Here is a 22,117-nt window from a genome sequence, read left to right on the forward strand (position 1 = left end):
GTGCGGGGGTCCCTGGTTCGATCACAGCTCGCGTCAAGTGAACTTTGTGGTGGACAAACACCGTGTGTGCGGGTTTTCTCGGAGTTCTCCCGTTTCGTCCCACTTTATTCATTCCACCATTTCCTTCATTTCTCATCATCAGCGTCTCCTTTAGCCTAGTCGGCGCAAGTGTGTTACGTAAAACTCACATGTTCCATTTCCGTTTCATTTCCAAACTCATGTAGTCTGGAGCTCCTTCGTGTCTAAGCGGTTAGCGTACGCGCCTTTGGCGTGGGAGACCCGGATTCGATTCAGGCGGGAGCTCATGTGGTTCGGATTCCACGTTAATCAGTAGGTCTACGTCTCATATAGCCTCGCTGCTGAACGGGACGTTAAACTCAAAATCAACTCAACTCAACTCATGTAGTCTGGACTCGAACCAAGCACTCTTTGTACCAGAGGTGAGCGTTCTTTCACTGAACCATTGTGACGTATATTTTAAACTTTTCAACCAAGAAACCTGGTATATGCATGGTGCATTTGGTGTAGGATTCTATTCCCAGTGATACAGTTTTGAAATTTGAATGCATTATAATGATTTGGATTCCACCTTAAACTGTATAGAAACAAACATACAATCCAGTACAGTAAGCGACAAAAGTTCTTTCCGTTTGATGAAATTAGTTTCGTAAATAAATTCGGAACGGAAGACAATTTGAGTACAGTTTGCAGTAAATTAAAAAGAATGTAGCCTAATTATCTGTACGTTCCAGCCTTGACACTCGGAGAAAGTGTGTACGTTCCACTGTTATTCTCAAAATAAAATTTACCAAACGGGGAAAAAACTTTTCTCAGTGACTGTACAAGCAATACTCCCCATCGGGAGTAGATATTTATTTCATATAATTAAATCAGAAGTTTAGAAAGGATTTCAGAACCTCGAGTTCGCTTCTTCTTATTAGTGTGCTGGAGGAAATATTTTACTGTATGTACGAAAAACACATTCAAATCATAATTTTGTGTTCTTTGAATGTAAAAAAGAATAAAAAAAACTATTTAAGTATGAGGAAGGATCACAAACTAAGGTTACAAGGGCGATATTTCTGCAGTTTCGTCTGTTATAGAGAAATGAGGAGTGTGCGGTAATTTTAATACAAGGAGTTGGTAACTGTGCAGAGTTTCAGCCACACGCTATTTACGGCGCTAGTTGTATGGAAACGAAAATGGCGACTCGTTAGGAAAAGCGCTCAGTTATTCGATTTCTGTGGGCGAAACAAATAACCGCCGCTGAAATTCACCAGCAGCTAAGGCCTGTGGCAAGCATCTTGGCATTTCAGCTAAACGAATAAAACGCAATCTCTGGAGTGGCGTTGCCAAGTGGTAAAGCAGTAAGCAGACAAACAACAGCGCGATCAGGTGACAGGGGATAGACGTGGATGTGTGTAAAATAAACGTGGCAACACCGCTGTCCTCTCATTTGCTAGCAGCATTTAAAGGGAACTTGGAGCGCCGCCTTCAAATGCCAAGATGTTTGTCACGCCGTTTAGTAGAGGTTTACAGAGAGACTGCAATATTTTGTCAGCATATCGCAGAATGGTGTCGAAAGTTCTGCGGCTGGTAGATAAAACTTCAGCGATGAGGAGCGCACTGGCGGACCCAGCACGGCATCAATGGATTTGAAGCGAGAACCTGATTCAAGACAACAGGGGAATCACGTTACGGCATCTGATGGCAGAATTCGGAATAAAGGAGCACCTCGGAAGCCCTCGCTTTGCTACAGATGAAACACTTCATAACAACTTTGCCTAACACGCAAGGACAGGATTTTCACCAGGAAGGAATCTTCAAACTCATCCCAGGATGCTACAAATGTCTCAACCGATATGAGGACTATGTAGAAAAAAAAAACTAATGTATGCACTATATGTTGGCTGTATTGATTGTATAAAAATAGTATATACACGTTTCACTACAGACTTTGTAAATTTACTTTCTGATCACCCCGTACCAATTTCATAGAATTAAATCAGAAGTTTGGAGAGGATTTCAGAACCTAGAATCTCCTTCTCCTTACGTTAGTGTGCTGGAGTAAATATTTTACTGCATGTATCAAAAACACATTAAAATTGTAATTTTCTCTTCTTTGAATGAGAAAAAAAAAAAAAAAGCTACTGAAGTATAAAACATATCTTCTCTGCTAATCAAACTGGAATGGATAAGCTCTAACGCTATTTTAAAAAGCCTAACGCATATATGCTACTCTCAATAGCTCGTTCTTTACGTGCATCACATATTATGTCTACTTTTATTTAGGTGATTATTTAACAAGAACGGATGTATCGTTGAAAGCTTTGCGTTAAATGAATTTTCGTGAAACACGTTCCACGTTTGAATCTAATTTACTTCATAATTGCACGAATGTAAGTCCATTAAAAAAGTAAATAAATAAAGTGGAAGATGCTTTCATAGCTTCAAAGATTTTTTTAAATCTACTTTTTACTTCCAAAATACAAAAACGGCACGATATAACAACCTCCAGTAATATTCAGCGGTTCCTTTATATCTTGTTTTAACTTCGTGCAAAAAGTTCTGTCGCGACTAAATACAACACATGTGCGCTTTGACGCAGGACATCTGAGTTTGGTTCCCCGTGGGAGCTCATGTACTTTAGATCTCGCGTTCATATAACCTCGGCGCTGTAAATGGGCGTTTTATTCAAATCAAAATCAAACTTCGCGCAAATATTTAATCAGATAACACAAAATGAAACTTCGTGCAAAGATTTAGTGGGAAAAAACAAAATTAAAAAAAAAAACTTCATGCAAATAGTTAATCAGAGAAAATATAATTAAATTCGTGCAAAGCGAAAATCAGAGAAAACAAAATTAAACTTCGTGCGAAGAGAAAATCAGAGAAAACAAATCAAACTTCGTGCAAAGAATTAATCAGAGAAAACACAGCCTTAGGCTACAGTGAATAAATTCCAATGGTAAAGCTATTAATTTTAGCTACCTAACCTTTCACATTCAGTCTTCACAGATAATGGTGACTTGCATATCTCCGCTACTCTATGATAACGGCGACTTGGATATCTCCGCTATTCTGCGGTAACTCTTGAACGGAAGTAAGTTTTTGAATTATGTTATTTGCAATGCGGTTATCTAGGCCGAGTTAGTAAAAGAAGTTAATCTGTTACCATCTTCATAAGAAATAGTAAATTTAGCTGTAGCTATCTATATTCCATTTCTACTATTAACCCTTGACGAGTTTTCGTTCCATTTGGCTATACATTTTTTGATCTTGACTATTGCGTTTGAAGAGTATTATTTTCAGGTATTATCGTTGTGGTTATTTTTGCACATATTTTCCGCGATGGTAGAGCAGCTATTGCCCCCTGGTGACAACTTTGGTGAATTGTACGCGGGAAGTAGTCTGTTGATATGTTGTTTTGGAAGCAGTGCTGGAAGCAGAGAGAAAAGGCAGAGAACAGTTAAGGGTTAAAACAAAAGTATATAATTCTACAATGCAAGAAGTTAGCACATCACACCATTAGATGGCAATAAACATCCGCCAATGGTAGCCATCTACCGGACGAAATTGAAATTACTAAAAAATAGTAGTATATAGTAGTAATAATAATTAGATTAATTAAGATATGTTTAAATAAATTCCAAAGTAAAGTCCAAGTAAGAAAATCTTTGTGCACGAGCTTTCACGTCGAGAGTGAACTGAAACAAGAAGATGCATTGTCGCCATTATTATTCAACTTTGTTATGGGAGCGCGGTGGCTCAGTGGTAGAGCGTTCACCTCTGGGGCTTGGGATCCCTGGTTAGATTCCAGCTCGTGCCAAGTGAACTTTGTGGTGGACAAACACCGTGTGCGTGGGTTTCCTCAGGGTTCTCCCGTTTCCTCCCACCATTTCATTAATTGCTCATCATCACGGTATCTTTTAGCCTAGCCGGCATGACCGTTGGACGTAAAACTCAAAGATTTCATTTCATTTCAACTTTGTTCTGGATTACGCTACAAGGAAAATCAAAGACAGCACCCAGGGCCTATAGCTAAATGGTATCGCCGGACTATGGCGTATGCTGATGATTTAGATATAACAGGAATGATAGGAGAACAACAGAAAGAAACGAAGAGGTCTTATTAAACGCTCCCAGGGACATGGGTTTATAAGTAAATACAGAAAAACTAAATATATGGAAGTTCGTCGTGATCGTAATGTTGCAAATTATGGATGCGTTAAAATATCAAATGCTACTTTTGACAAAGTGGATAGTTTAAAATATCTAGGATCAATACTAACAAACCAAATTCATATTAAAAAAGAAATTAAGTGTCGACTAAAAGCAGGGAATTCATGTTATTATTGAGTTCAAAATCTCTTGTCTTCGCGAATTCCGTCGAGGAATTTGAAGCTTAAAATATATGCTATAATCATGCCTGTTGTGCTGTATGGTTGCGAAACATAGTTTTTCACCCTGAGGGATCAACGCAGATTGAAAGTATTTGAAAAAAAAAAAAAAGATTCTGAGACAAATATCCGAACCCAAGAGGAGTGGGAATAATTTATATCGTTTACCAAACATTGTTAGGGTCATTAAGTCTAGGAGACTGGGGCAGGTCATGTAACAGAATGAAAGAAACTATGAACGGTTTCAAAGTTTTAACTGGAAGTCCAGTCGAAAAACGATTAGGAACACCAATGCCTAGATGGGAATACAATATTAAGATATATCTCGCAGAAATGTGAATACAAAGTAGAAACTGGGTACTGTCAGCTAAGGACAGAAGTCGATGGAGATATTTTTTTTTTTTTTTTTTTTGACGCGGTATTGGGTTCCTCCGGGTTCCATAGGTCATAAGAGTTAGTTAGTTAGTTAGTTAGTCCTATAAAGAACGAAACTTTTGAAATTCCTGTCATTTCTTTCTAGCAAGTTGGCAGCAGTGAACGTTACACGATTTTCTTCTATTGTTTTGTGGTTAGTCATCACGTAGTGCCGAAAAGCTCATGATCATCTGTTTTCTGTACGGGTAGAAATGGAGTGCTTCATGGACGTCATAGCGAAAACTTATTACAAATGTTGTGAATCTTGTACAGAGACTGTTCGCAAACTCTGTGGAATGTTGAGTTGAGTTGAGTTTAACGTCCCGTTCAGCAGCGAGGCTATATGAGACGTGGATCTACTGATTAATGTGGAATCCGAACCACATGAACTCCCGCCGGAAATCGAACCCGGGTCTCCCACGCCATAGGCGTGTGCGCTAACCGCTCAGCCACGAAGGACCTCTCTGTGGAATGTTTGGTATATAATATAATGCACCGAATAACTCGACTGTGATGGGATTGATTACCAAATTTGAGAAAACCGGTTTTGATATGGATTCTAAACTCTCGGGGTGCTCTCGTGTCAGTCATTCTGCGGAAAATATCGCAATCGTGAGTGATAATGTTGCTCTATGTCCGGTGAAATCTATTCACCAATGTTCACAACGACTGAATATTTCCAGAATCAACATGTAACGAATTCTGAAAGATCAGCATCTTTGGGCCTATAAAATGCAACTGACACAATCACCAAATGATCACGAAAAGCAGTGTTCATTATGTCACACCATTTATAATATAATTTACATGAAGCACTTTTCAATTAGATATATATATATATTACGCGTTGATGTTCTAAAAGTGTACAGATGAATACATAACGTGCAAGGTCACGCTGAGCACTAAGTAAGAGTGTAACTTTCTGCCATTGTATGTATATGATTCTTTTTTGGAGTTTATTATTCTTGTTTTTTTTTTTGTGTGTGTGTGTGTGTGTGTGTGTGTGTGTGTGTGTGTGTGACTATGCGTGCATATATTCAATTCTCAAATGCTGTGACGTGCCTCTGAAACTGTTTACTTCTGTGGACATGTTTTCCAAATACGTGCTTTGGAGCTGTTAGTCTTTTAACACCCCCCGTTGCCCGCAGTTTTCCACATTCGCTTGCCCCCTAAGTGGAAAACATAACTTTCCTTTCAGGACATTGTGAGATGTCAAGTACGTCAATACAAGGCGCAGTAAAAAGTGATGTTATATAAAGTAACAACCAGACGAAAAAAAAAAACTAAAAAAAAACTAAAAAAAAACTAAAGGAAAGTTCATTCATGCGAAAATACAGTAACACGTAGTTGCGGGTTATTGAAAACTGCCAAAACTTTATTAAATTTCTTTATACACGAGCGAATTTTCTGTACATAATTTGAGGATCATCCTGAAATTTAATATATTAAAAAAAGAAGTTTTATCTTCATAAAAACGAAACAAACGTGACATTACTAGAAAAGATACTTCTAGATTTATTTATGTAGTTAATTTCAGATACATATTTATATAACTTTTTTTTTTTTTTTTTTTTTTTGTCAATTGTACTTTCTATGCAGACATTGATATTTTACTATACGTTTCATTGAATAAAACAAATATGACGATAAATGAATTCTTACTGCTACAAATTAGTCAGACTCAGTAGATTTATCCACTATATAAAATGGTTACTCGTATCAGAGCCGTCGCTTAGGGAAAACATGAGTAAATTATTCGAGTTTAGATATGAAGAAGAACCGACCTAGGAAACGTCGTCGTACAACGTGGTGTAACGAAATAAAGAAGCACAGAAAGTAACCTGGAAAGGAATTGCCTATGATAGACGGTTGTAGACAGAATTGGAGAGACCTTCAGCCAACAGGTATGACAATGATTGACCAATGATATACATATGATGTTAAGTCAGACCAGCAGTAAGAGTGTCAATTCAATTTTTCAAAGTAGAGTTGGTTTCGTCTGTGCATAAAATATAACTTGAGTTACTCGGAAGACGAGACACTGGTAAGTCGAGAAAACACTGTATTTGGAAACCATTACTATAAAACATTCTTTCAGTTTAAACTATTTTGTTTTTACTCAGAGGCTAAATTAAGGAGTTCGGTTTACACAAAAAAAAAAAAAAGATCTTTTCTATAAGATGTAAAAAGAGCACCCACGGACTACAAAGCACTATTATACAAGTTAAAGAAAAGCGATATATATATATTTGTATATGTATAATGTTATATGTTTTGGGTAATCATCTGCAGACCCGAATTGCATACACTATGTGATTACATCGCAGATAAAGAATCATAGAGTAAATCTATCAATTCATCAAATAGTTACATCAATTCTTTCCAGATGGCACTTGAAGTCAACAGACGTTGACAGTAGCACCATCTATTATCGTAATAATCGATATAATTGCTTGATGGATTCGTACAGCAATTATGGTTCCAAGTTAATCTACGATGTTTCCTCATAGTGAAACTTTTGATTCCCTATAACGGCTAAAGGAGGTCTTAAGGGGTATGTCGTTATATAGAATTTTCGCTTGGTTTTTGACCTTGAGAATAGCGCTCTGTAATTTGTGGGCGTCATTTTTAGAACACCCGATACATATATTACTCTGCCCATCCGGGAGAAACGAAACCTCCAGAACTACTTAATGGATCACAACCGATTTTGTCCAGGATGTAGAGGATTGAAAGTTAGAAATCGAGACCGTTGATGGTGGTGATTCATACGCCACAAGTGGTAGAAATCAACCATTTCCGGTTTTAACAATGATCACTAAAGAGAAAAATCAATAATGATAACGAGAAGCAGTTTACTCCAATCAATTAAGCATCCCAAGAATATGTTTTATCAGTTTTATCATAACCCTTAACACTATACTAAAAATGGAAATGGCAGAAATCAACTACAACTTCCGGTTTCAATATTGATCTACATCGATCATAAACGGTAAGATATAGTTAACGGAGTTTTTTTTTTTTACTCGGTTTAGAGTCCTAAGAGTAGCTACTGTCTTCTCTCTTAATTCTCTATTCAAAATGGTCAGTTTTAATGTTGATCCCTATAGAGTGAAAACGCGCACAGGCAGCGAAAAGCTGTTCCCTGTAATCAATTGGGAGTCCCAAGAATATACTAAATCTCCACTCCAATTTTTCTACTAAAACCGGAAGTGGAGAAATTTACTAATACTTCCGGTTTCAATATTAATTTTAAAAAATATGACACCATCAGTAATTCTTAAATCTTTCGCTTTAAGGTCCCACGATTATGACCTTTAAGTTAAGGGGGATGATGATTAAGAAACAAGTGAATGATGATGGAAGAATTGGTGAAGTGATAAAGTGGGAGGTAAAGGGAGTACATTGAGAAAACTCACGGGCACGGTGTTGTTCACCACAATCTTACCTGGTTGGGAATCGAACCAAGGACACCTCGCACCAGAGGTAAGCGCCTTACCATTGAGCCACCTTGCCTCCACAGTAAATCTTAATTAAAGTCGGTTGTCATGGCAACACCAAAGTTTTAAGTGGCGAAGGGATGATGAGAGAAATGCATTGTTGAACCAGTAAAGAAAAAAAATCAAATTTCAATTTTTACGTTGAGTACAATGATAAAACCAAACTTTTTGACGTGATGTACATTTTAGCAATGCTACTTGTTTGAAAACTGAAATAATCCCAGTGGAGACACTTGGCTGAAAAAATGTGAAAGCTTTTTCAGGCCAACCTTAATGAGCGAGGTTTTTCTGGGTTCTCCTCATTCTCACCAGACAAATGCCAAGATGGTACCTAGCATATATGTCCCAGGCTGCTTTCTTCCTTCCCTTCCCTTCCGTCCCTCATACAAGACGGACTAACATGACCATAGATGCCGAAAGCCCAGAAATCTAATTTATAATCCTAATTCTAAGACTGAAAATATGAAAAAAATCGCGAGAAAGAAAAGTAACTCATGCTCTCTGAGATGAAACAGTAATTTAGATAAAATACAATTGTGGCTTCAGAGAAAACGAGTGTTTCTTCAAGGAACAGATCTTAACGAAATAGAAAATACAGTCCTTCGGAAAGCACGTGCTACGTATAATCATGCAAATATTACACATTTTCCTTTATGTCAACATATGTTTGCGTTTCACTCAATTATATACTACTTCAAAAGTAGGTGATCCATTTTAATGATTTATTACTGACGAACTAACCCTGATGGCCTGTCATCTTGCAAGCGTTTAACAGCGTTATGGCTCACAAATATTTCTTTCTATTTCCACAACATAAGAATAATTGGCTGCAGCCGATATTCCCAGAAAAACGTCTGGTTCAAAGGATAGCACTCTTCGATCATGCAACGCTTCTGAAAGTAGAGCAGACGCCTTAATACAGAATTTCCCGGAATGCGACACGCCTCACCACATGCACAATCACACATGAACAAACGTTCCACGGAATTGTTTATGGATTTCAAACGAAGTTCAGACTATACAATGTTACTGACCTCAAACTTCTTTCACCGTAGTGGGTTCTTTCACCTTCATTTCTTCCTGAAAAGTTGTCTGGCTTTTGCTTTGAATGGATACAACCCATTATTTATTTACCTGCTGTTACATGCATATGTACACATTTTATATCAGAAAGGAGAATTTAAGAAAAATGAAAAAAAAACTAACAACAATAGAGTCCTATTATCTGGCAAGAAGATGTTTTCCTAAATTAAAGTTTTACAAGGACGTTAAGTCCAAGCCAACCAGAAGCAAACTTGTGCTACAATGAATCACAGACAACAATAGTCGATATCTCAGTTCAGTGCAAGTCATTATTGTTTGTAAGTACTTCGTTTTTTAAAATGCGAAGTTGCATTAAGACTTAAATCCGACCTACATACGGAAAGGTGTCTTTCACAAGAGAATAACAATATAATTTCAAGTCCAGCTCTGCTTGAAAGAAAATACTTTATTTCTCTACGTTTGCACATTATATCTTCAAAATAGTCCCATTGCACAGCAATTCAGAACTCCCAGCTATCGTGCTACTTATGGAATACTTTCTCTAAGTCTTAGAAGAGTGTGTCAAACTCCTTCTGCGATTCACGCTAGATCTCCGCACAATGGTGTTAAAATGGAAAATCTTGAATCAGACTCTCATCTTCGGGAAGGCACTGAAGTCCGCAGGAGCCAAGCCTAGTCAGTAGAGTTGGGACCAAAATGTTTCTGCCGATAAACTCACGTCTGACGGGAACTTAGTAACAGAGTATTTTGTAGTCGTAGGATATCTAGTTTTTACTGCACTATAGATTCGGTTGCTTTTTGCGGATGTTAGAAAAAAAACTATTGACAGTTTGGCCACTTATGTCCAAGATGATATCGCAGACAAGTGGTAACATATATGGTCAGAATACTACCAATTACTGAACTGCCAATGTGCATAGGATGATGCTCGTTAGTACATTTAGGCATGACTCCCTGTGATTGCGCGTGCAATCATGTGCTGCCTTCTGTTGGCGAGTTACAGAACTAGTATTGAAACTGTTCTGAGACAACCTCGTGTAATTAGTTAGCCTAACTAGGGAAATTAAAATACTCTGAAGCTTATGATTCTTACACTCTATGACTTTCCTCCTCATATATAATTTCGATTTTTTTTTCTATTGGGAAATTGATTAAATGTCAGTATATATTAAACTGCTTTTTATTGACACAATTTTAATTGTCGTTGTCAATGGATGTCGTTGCCTACTATAATTTTAAAGGTTATCCGAACGATGCCAGTTATAGTGCTTTAAAAATAAGTCACTTTAAAATCCTGAATAGATATATATTTGTTTTGTCAAAAATGTGAATATGCAGACTGAAAGATATTTACTGAAGGTACCATTCCACAGTAAATTACCATCGAGTACTCTTAAAAACTGTGCAATTAAAATACACATTCCACACCATTTGCAATGCTTTCAGTTTAAAATTTCGAGAATATTCGTTTTGTCGCTGTCGTTGACAGTACGGTTCGTTTCTTCAACCGAAGTGCAGTGTGTATATGAAGAATGCCTCCTTCTACTAGTGGTGGTTTGTGCTACAAGTATGTCATCGTCCGAGGAATCTTGCGGAAAACACCCCTGATAACTAAATGGCCAACCAGAGCCCTCATTTCAAACAATTGGCAGTTGCTCGTAAATTCCACGTGGAGCCTTAGTTGCAACATTTCCAAATATTATCCTTTAAGTTTTGTTCGATTTCCTGTTCCCAAAACTAGCTCTCTTGCTCTTACATTTACTAACATGTATTTCACATTAGCCATAGTATTGGGAAGAAAGAACAGACACAGTAGTGTTAAGACGTAACCCGGCAAAATGCGGTCAAAAGAGGGCTTGAGGGAGGAAGAGATGCTGCTGTAAAAATTAGCATGGGAACTTGAAAGAAATTTGCCGAACTGCACTTCTGTTGAGTAAACGTATTATACTTTCACTTTTTGATTCACTGCGCTCTAGGTCTACATCAATAAAATTATTTTCTCCCACATAATAAAGAAAAATAAATAAGGGAAGCAGCTAAGGATATGCTGTTAATAATTTACTTCCACTCTTAACATTTAAACTTGGTAAACAGCCACCTCATTGTACAAATGGACATTATCTGCTTGGCGTTACGTTGCTATCTTAAAGCTATACATGCAGTTACTGATATTATTTATTTATTTATTTATTTCGGAAAAACAACAGGCAAACGCCTAATTACAGTTTTCCCTCATTGTATGGTAATACACTTTAAAATACACATATAAGAACATAATAATATGATCTCACCACACTCTAAAATACATATATAATAAAATAATAATATGAAAGCAAAATATATGTTAAAATACAGATAGCACGATATACGGGATACAACAAATTTATATAGAATGAAAAGCTTGTTTATAAGTAAAAATGTCTATATCTGGGTGTCCTTGTGACATCTTATTATAAAATATACACATATTTCTGACAGGCGATACATTCCATACATTAGTCCTTTGCGCTGAGAGATAGAATATGCCAATACACTATTCAACAAAACCTGTAAACTCGAGGCTTAAACAAAATTTACAAAATATTTAAAGATGCCCGGGAGTAATTAAAATTGTCGGGATTTTAATTACTTATTTTACATAACTTAAAAACCCGAGATAATTCAGAATGTTAAGAGGTTAAAAAACATCCAAAACATTAATGAGTTGCTTCCCGTGACTTTTCTTATTTCTACGAAATTCTGAACCGTATCTGTCTAACCGCACAGTTAGTCTTTTGTTTTCTCCCCTTTAATGAAGAATATAAAGTGGAATCAGTTACCTAATTATAACCAACAATTCACATTAGTAAAACAAGTGTTAAGTACATAAAGAGCATAGAGAGGAAAATGATTCCTGGGTAGATAAAATATTTTGTGTTTACTGGACAACAGGGAAGTTGTGAAACATTCAGGGAACTCATACATACAGCGTATTCTCTACGAGGGTATATATACGTACTATTTACTCTATGAGTGAAAAAATTTGTTACTCACAACTAGGTAAGTTCATATATATAACTCAGTTACTGTTGTGCAATTTGTTTATTATTTGCTCTACCTTTGTTTCGGAACGTGATCACGGTTGTTATAAACACTAGTGCTGAAACGAATAACAGGTCTGCAATTGACCTTGCTTCAGTGGTTAATACCTATTACATAACTGTAAGCTACATTAGAAGTAGAAATGTTCTAACCGCTTTTGGTCACCACCTACGGGAATATTGGTTAACCACTATCTCTATTTTGCATTTGTGGGAACGTTTATGTCGCACAAATTACGTAATGTACAAAAGAAATAATCATCGATCATAAACTGCATTTTACACGATTCTCTACATGAAGATGCTTAGATGAAGATCTTCTGCATTCATTTTATGAGTACCTCAGAAGTTCCGTCAAAATACAAGCAAACTTTCTTTAAAAAATTGAGCCACAGGTTTAAGTCGTTGAGTAATGAATTTAAGGAATTTAATTTAATCCAAATTTGATACTATTACATGCGAGGAGCAATCAAAAAGTTCCTGGAATTCTGTTGTGGCTCTTTATTACCACAACATAATTACATATTTTCTTAATCGCCTTCAAAGTAAGTACCTTCGGAACACACACACACACATTTGTATCACCGCTCCTGCAATTGCTGGAAATACCGGTGAAAGTTCTCTTTTGGTATTTTCCGAAGTTCAGCCGTGGCGTTGGTTTTGATCTCCTCTACAGTGGCGAAACGGGTATATTTAAGGCCCACTTTTAGCTTTAAGAAGAGCCAAACATCCAATGGTGCTCAAATGTTTTTGAGGCTGTCAAGGCCTCTGAAGCAGATTTTCCCCAATTTGCACATGAACTTGATGATTGAGCGTTGCTCGATCCGTGAAATTACACCAACTGATCACCACACACTCCGTTCAGCTACATTACTCGTACACTGGCTGTTATGACCTTTGACATTTGTCAAATTTGTAACTAGACAACCTAAGGACTGTACTATACAAGAGCCAACGTAATTGCATCAGAAATGTCAAAACTACAACATTCCGGGAAATTTGTAACTGCCTCTTGTAAGATGTATAAAAATACATGCAGAGTAGTAATTTCAGTTGTCAGATCTTGTTGCGTTCATTTTCTACACCTTTTTTTTTATTTTATCAAATTCTTCTGATTTATGTTTTCCTTTTAAATATGTGGAAAAACTAGCTTAAATGTCCTTTATCTTTCTCTTGCAAACTAATAACATCAAACCTGCGCTGAAGATGAAAATTATTGCTACGATATAACCAATTATTAAATATTCATGGAAGTAAATAAGGTATGAGGACACGAATATGTCTTCTAAACAAACCATTGTGTTCCCTCGAACAGGATTTAAAACAACTGTCTTATTTTATTTTTTAAGAAGTTATTGTTGTATCTTTCAAAGGACAAAGTAGCATTGGAAAGTAGACGGAAAATACAGGTGATAAGAATAAATCTTGAAATTTCTGCATAGTGAATAACTTTCTTTTGCGTTGAGAACTCAAAAGATAACAGGAAAATAGTTTTATTTAACATGAACTACTCAAAAGATAACTAGAAAGTATTTCTATCTAAGGTCTATAATTCAAAATATATCTAGAAGGAAGTTCTGTCTACCGTGGAACACTCAACAGATAACAAGCAAGCAGTTCTATCTAACAAGGAATAATCAGCAGATAACGAGCAAGCAGTTCTATCTAACAAGGAATATTCAGCAGATACTGAGTAAGCAGTTCTATCTAGCAAGGAATATTCAAAGGATAACGAGCAAGAAATTCTATCTAACAAGGAATACTCGTCGATAACGAGCAAGCAGTTCTATCTAACAAGGAATACTCAGCAGATAACGAGCAAGCAGTTCTATCTAACAAGGAATACTCAACAGATAACGAGCCAGTAGTTCTATCTAATAAGGAATATTCAGTAGATACTGAGTAAGCAGTTCTATCTAGCAAGGAATACTCAAAGGATAACGAACAAGCAATGCTATTTAACAAGGAATACTCCGTCGATAACGAGCAAACAGTTCTATATAAAGAGGAATATACAAAAATAGCTGGAAAGCAGTTCTGTCTAACGCGGAATATACACAAGAATTAAAAAAAATAGTTAGAAAGCAGTTGTGTCTAACGCGGAATACTCGAAAGATAACAAGGAAACTGTTCTATCTAATTAGAAATACTCACGTGGAATACTCGAAAGATGAAAGAAAGCAGTTCTATCTGACAAGAAATACTCAAAAATAGCTACAAACCAGTTCTGTCTAACTTGAAATATACAAAAAAAAAAAAAAAAAAAAAAAAAAAACTCAAAAATAGTTAGAATCCAGTTCTGTCTAACTTCAAATAGACAAAAGGATAAAAAATAATTAGAAAGAAGTTATTTCTAACATGGAATACTCGAAAGATAACAAGGAAGCAGTTCTATCTAACGAGAAATATTCAAAAATAGTTAGAAAGCAGTTCTACCTAATGCAAAATACTCAAAAGATAGCAAGGAAGCAGTTTTATCAAACAAGAAATAATCAAAAATAGAAAGCATTTCTTCCTAATATGGAACACACAAAAGGACTCAAAAATAGTTAAAGAAATACATCTTTCTAACGTAATGTACTCAAAAATAGCTACAAAACAGATTTTGTCTAACGAGGAATACTTATAGCTAGAAAGTAACTCTATCTAGCGTAAAAAATATCAAAAGATAACCGAAAAGCAGTTCTATGTAACGTAACGAACTAGCAATTCTATCCAACGTAATGTACTAAAAAATAGCTACATGACAGTTTTATGTAATATAACGTGTTCAAAGATAGCCGCAAAGCAGTTCTATCTAAAGTAACGTACTCAAATTAGCAATAAAGCAGTTGTATCTAACGTAACGCACTCACAAAATTGCTACAAAGAAATCATATCTAACGTAACGTGCTCAAAAATAGCAACAAAACAGTTTTATATAACGAAACGTACTCAAAAATAGCTACAAAACAGTTCTATCTAACATAACGTACTCTAAAGTATCAAAAATGTAATGTAGTTCTGTTCTGTCTAATGTAATGTATTCACAAAATAGCTACAAGACAGTTCTACCTAACGTAACGTACTCGAAAAACTACAAAACCGTTCTATCTAATGTAACGTACTCAAAAATGTCACAAAGCAGTTCTATTTAACATAATATACCGGTACTCAAAATAGCAACAAAACAATTCTATCTAATGTAACGTACTCACAAAATAGCTACAGAACAGTACTATCTAACGTAACGTACTCATAATGGCTGCAAAGCAGTTCTACATAACGTAATGTACTCAGAAACAGCTAAAATACAGTTTTATCTAATGCAACGTACTCACAAATACCAACAAAGCAGTTCTATATAACGTAACGTACTCAAAAACGCAACAAAACGGCTCTATGTAACGTAACGCACTCAGAATCGCAACAAGTCAGTTATCTCTAACGTAACGTACTCAAAAATAGCTATAAGTAGTTCTCTCTAACGTAACGTGGTCAAAAATATCAAAAAAGCAGTTCTATCCAGGGGCGTCATTTAGGGAGGGCAGAAGGGGGCAATTGCCCCCCCCCCCAAAGTTTGAGGAATACATATAGTTTAGTCGATTGTCTACTAATATACTAGTACAAAACGTAAAGTCTTATGTCGGTGGTGCTCTTGCCCCCCCTCAAGCGAAACCTGAAATGACGCCCCTGATTCTATCTAACAAGGAATACATAAAAATTGCAAGATGCTAATAACGCTGTAAAATTTTGGATATTGGTTCCAACATAGAAGCAAGACAGTTAGATACGATGATATAAATTTTACATCATAGATCAATAATCGGGTAATGAGAGGAAACTTTTCTGTAAAATTGTACATTTCTTGTTTAAAACACAAAATATAATGTAAAAACACACCAAAGTGCCTTGTGTTACAAGGCTATATACTTTCAGGATAAAATTGCTGAAAGAAATAACCACAAAGCCTTATTTTATGTGAGATTGTTGGTTTTCCTTTCAGAGAAAGCAATCTAAAACACACACGAGTTTTTTTTTTTTTAAAAATATATGAAAACTGTTACAAAGTACAACAAAAGTAATATAGAAGTAGTTTTCTTTCCTTGCAAATTTTTCTGCATTAACTAAAATCTCACAAACAACGAAGGAAGAAAGAAAAAAATGAAATGATCAAAGGGCACAAAAGCAAATGCCAGGAAACTGTCGATCTTATGGTTACATATTGAGAGCAAATTGCCCACAAGGATTCTGTCATATTCAGCTGCGTTCCCTAAGAGGTGAATTTCAATATTTACCAACGAAGGCTCCAGTCCCTCTCACAAACGTACCACGAAATGATTTTCTCTTTGCAAGGAAAAGGTCCAGGAAGGTCGGAGTTAGCAAACTTCTCTCTTTCTTCCCCCATTCCTCTTGCACACACACATACACGTTCTACCCACAAAGGAAATCAGAGAACAGAGAAGTAAAAGGGATGGAGAAAGGGTTAATCTAACTGGCACCCAAGTACTACAAATTCTTCCCTGGAACCCCTTTCATTACACCTAATCAGAGCTCAGTGCTCGAAGTAATTAAAGGATTATCAAGGCCCTATCAGCCATTTGGGATCTCGGACACTCTTACCATTGCAAAGCGTGCTTCTTGGGTTGTGCAAAATCGAGCTGTACTGATGTCTTCTACCGCGTGCAAGAGAGATTATCAAATCAGGCATAAAGGATCTGAGAATGATCAATTTAAACACCATAATGACGATACACCATTTCTATAAATCAGCAGATCGCATTAGTCCTTTCCTTTTCTTAAAGAAAAATCATAAAAATATTTCTTTTTAGAGTGTCGTAAGCCTTTCACGTCAAATATTTTTCTTAAAAAAAAAAAAAAAATTGCTGTGGCATTTGCTGAGCAAAGCAAAGTAGCACTAAACTCTTCTTGTCTTCTAATTGCTGTAATCCTTAGTTCAGTAACTGCCATTGAATTGTTTGTTTGTTTGCTTGTTAAAATTTAGCGTACTTTTCGAGCACCAAGGCTATATGAGGCGTGAACCTACAGTTTAAGATGGAATTCGAACATGTATCATCATCATAGGTTTTCTGCCATTATTGGCAGGTCACTTGCCGCAACTGAGAAGCTTCCATGTTACACGGTCTTCCGTTAGCCTATTTGTTTTCACGTACGATTTTCCTCTTTTGATATTGCCCATTAATTGTAGTCTCCTTCGCCCTCTCTCTCTCTCTCTTTCTTGCCACCATACCCTCTAGAACGTCCCTCATGATGCAGTTCCTTCTTACCTAATGTCCCAACCAGTTTCTCTTCTTCTTAATAATATCTAAAACTGTTCTTTTTTTTCTCCACCATTTCTATCACCTTCTCACTCGTTTTCAGCTCGATGCTGCTAATTCTTTCCATTCTTCTCCACAAACCATTTCGAAAGGTTCCAGTCGTTCTCCATCACTTTTGCATAATCCTTCTGCTCCATGCAGGATATTATTCCACACGAAGTGTTTTATTAATATTTTTCTCAACTCTTTATTCAAGGTCCCACAAAATAGACTTCTCTTCCTTCTAATGTGTTCTTTCGCCATTCCTATTCTTGCTTTTATTTCACGTTTGCACTTCATATTACCATAATAATATTATCCAGGTATCGAAAACTACTCACCAGTTCTATTTTCTTCCTTCCTACTTCTATATTTGACACTGACCGCTTTGTTCCAATCGTCATGACTTTTGTCTTTCTAACAATTATTTTCACCTCGTATTCTTTACACTCCTTCCTCAAGCTTTCTAACATCTTATTGATTTTGTTTTCAGATTCCGCAACAAGTGCCATTTCATGTGCAAAACCGTATACATCTAATCATTTTAACTCCTATTGAAATGTCGTCTTCACTATGTAGTCTCGTTTTCACTATCTCTTCTAGATAGATATTAAATAATATTTGCGAAAAACAGCAGACATTTCGAACTTCCTTTTCACTTGCACTTTCCTCTGTCATTTCCTCTCCTAATGTGTTCAGATTTTTAGTGCTCTACCACCGGGAATCGAACCCGGGCCCATGCGCACCAAAGACGCACGTCCTAGTCAGTAGACCAGTGGGAAAGTCGGCCTGTCGTTAACAATAGTCACATTAAGAAACTGAGAAAAGAAAAGAGCTTCATTTCACAGTTTGAAACTATGATAGACTAAAACTATAATAATACAATACTGAAACCCAATATGATATATTTACCACTTTCTTTGGTCTGTATATGTTTTACTACTACAGGTGAGATATATCGAAAGCTATAATGAACAATACACTACAACTTCTGGTTTTAATAGAGGGATAATAGCGAATATATTTTACTTATTACCGTTTTTACTTTATGAGAATTAATATTGAGATCCACAGTTCACGATTTTATAACTTTTTTTTTTCAATCCAAGTCAACGCGATTGGGTTCTTAACTAGAGTGAAGCGAATAATTATATTACTCACTTCAATATGCCATAATCGAGCTGTTTGTTTGAATGACAATATCCGAGAACTCACTTACATTTAATGCCATTGAACTCTTAACTCAGGTAAAATGACTCAATTACTCACTTTATAATATGGCGTGACCAAGCTATCTTTTTGAATAAAGCTATCCGAGAATTAACTTCAATTTAACGTGGTTGAACTGTTAACTCGGGTAAAATGACTCAATTACTCACTTTAATACTGTGTGACCGACATGTGTTTTAATGAAGCTATCCAAGAACTCACTTCAATTCAATCAAAGTGATTGACCTGTCAACTCGGGTGAAACGACTCGATTACTCACTTTAGTGCGGCGTGATCGAGCTGACGGTTTGAATGAAGCTACCTGATGATTGATTTCAATTCAATGTGATCAAAGTGTCAACTTGGGTGAATTAACTGGATTACTCACTCCAATACAACGTGTCCGAGCTGTCTGTTTGAATGAAGCTACCTGAGAACTCACTTCAACTCAATATGATCGAAGTGTCCACTCGGATAATTCGACTCTGTGACGCACTCCAATACGACGTGATCGAGCTGTCTATTTGAATGAAGCACCCGAGGACTCACTTTTATACAATATGATCCAACTGCCAACTCGGGAGAAGCGACTCGATAACCCTCTTCAATACCATGTGATGGAGATGACCACTTGGATGAGAATACTCCGTACACCAATTCATTTGAGTCTACTTGAGGCAATAGAGTACTAGTGAAGTAAACCAATTTACTAGAGGTGTTCCGCAGGCTAAATTGGCAAGAGGCAGAAATGAATAGTACTGAAATTAGATTACTCCTATTTTTTTCTTTCTTTCCAGTATGAAATACCAATATAGAAGAATTCTTTCATGAATACAGGCAGCTTTTTAAATTCACATTTTGTTTGTCGTTAGCTTATTAACGACGAATACAATTCACTTCTAGAAAAATTACATCAAAAAGTTCAAATAAAGTATAATAATTTGTATTAGTTCCACTTACAGTTTCTTTTCAGTTAGCCATAATGTCAGATGCTTACCTAAAATAAAACAAAAATAGTCGGTAAGTATTAATTAAATACAAAAAGAAAGAAAAAATGCAACATTTAATATAATTGTATCAAATAAATTGTTTTTATAAGAAAAGAAAATGAAGTGTAAGATCAATTTTTTTTTTTTTTTTTTAGGCTACATCAATTATCTCTCTACCAAAGCAAGTATATTTTATTAAGAAAGTGGCAAGTGTTGAATTGCGAAGCTTGGGAGGCGCCCAGTGGACCCTTTCGGTGAATACACCCCTGGGAAGCATCATACTATCTACTGTAATGCCAACCCAATTTAACTTCGGAAACAATACACAAATACCATCAATTACAATTGTCTACACATTTTTTTTTTTTTTTAAAAGGACTGTGTATATATAGAGTCAAAATTAACCTTATTGTGTTCCTAGCTTTGCTAATAACTCACTTTTTGATTTGGGTTTTGCGGATTATATTGTTGTGCTCTGCAAGTTTTTTTTTTTTTTTTTTTTTTTTTACCCCGTAAACTTGCAACAACTCGTTTAATAAACTGAAAGCGTGCACAATTTTATTTTCTACTTCTAGAAAAAAAAAAGACCTATTGTTACCTCAAGTAATTTAGTACTTTAATGCAATGTAGGTAAATATTGCCAGTTAGAGAACACATTTTTCCCTTACTTCAGCCATATAACGGTCTAATTCAATATGCACTCTTAATATTGAAGCTCATGTATAGATGCAGTAATAAATTCAAAACACATTTCCACACATGGTACGATTAACAGGTTTATGTAGTAGCATAAACTTGTTACTAAAAATGGATCTATATACCGTAAGATTCATATGAATGCCTAGATAAACAACGTTTACAAAAACAACAACAAAAAAAGTTTTGCCTTAAGCATCTTTCTCTGTGTGTGTGTGTGTTTTATCCAGTTCTCTTGTCTGGCTCAATTTATAATAAAACATGAGGAAAAGGTATAAAAATGTTGTGCATGATGTATTTTTTATGCAACACCGTTGCTATAGAAAATGCATGTCTGGCTCTGGGAAAATGAATGCACGTCTACACCTTCGCCATTTTATATCCCTCGCAGACCAAAGGAGATACTTCCAAGAGGATCTCAAGCAGTAAAACGAACTGTAATCTTCGACGCGTCACTGGGCAGAAACACAATTATGAATGACACAAAATCAAGGTTGCCAGTAACAGACTAATTGTCTAACACAAACAAAGAACAGGAAAAGACAAATAATAATCTAACACAAGTTTTAATTTTTTTTTCGTAAAATGCATTAAAAAGGCTAAAACACTTTTTGGTGTGGTAAAATGAAGAAATGAGGGGGATGTGCTGGGCTGGTTAGAGTAATCTAGTGGTTAGAGCGCTGGTCTCACGTTTGCGTGGTCCCGGGTTCAATTTCCGGCCAGTGATTCCCAATTTTAGGCGTCCACTCAGAGTCATGAGGTAAACTGGGGAGTCAGGCGAATGAAAGACGTGGCGGCAACTAAGTCTAGGAAGCTCCTGGTACGCCTGAGCTGTTAGAAACAGGCCGACACAGCGCGCTGGCCCCATATTCGCCATTAGACTGGACGTAGTTGAGTCTGTCGCTAACATGGCGTAGGAGGACACAGGCCCACAAAAAGAGCTACTACGCCAAATGGTAGGATATGGTAAAATGAAAAAGTGGGAGTAACATCAAAATCATTGGAGTATTTGATTATAATGGATAATAGTGAACTACCTCGCTGATATACAGGAAAAGTTGATCTTTCAACTTTGAAAAGAGTGACCAATTCATATAATCTTACTTTAGTGCATATTTATAAAAGAGTTCTTTCTATTTTTCTCTTTGATTAATATTTTTCACAACGGGACCGCGGTGGCTCAGTGCTAGAGCCATTAACTTCTGGCGCGTGGAATCTGTGGCCCGATTCCAACTCGCGCCAAGTGTGTTTTTGTAGTAGACAAACACCGTGTGCGTGACTTTTCTCGGGGTTCTCCCGTTTCCTTCAATTTTCTTCATTGCACCATTTCATTTATTTATCTTCATTATCTCCCTTAACCTACACAGCATAATCGTACGACGTAAAACTGAAAGCTTTTATTTCATTACTTTTCACTTTTTATTATATGTTGTGTTCACATTCAGTGAGATCCTGAGTATGTCTTAGGGAGCCAGTGCGGTAGTAAGT

Source organism: Thermobia domestica, chromosome 17 (assembly GCF_964235325.1).
Source record: "Thermobia domestica chromosome 17, izTheDome1.hap1.1, whole genome shotgun sequence".
Lineage (NCBI taxonomy): Eukaryota > Metazoa > Arthropoda > Insecta > Zygentoma > Lepismatidae > Thermobia > Thermobia domestica.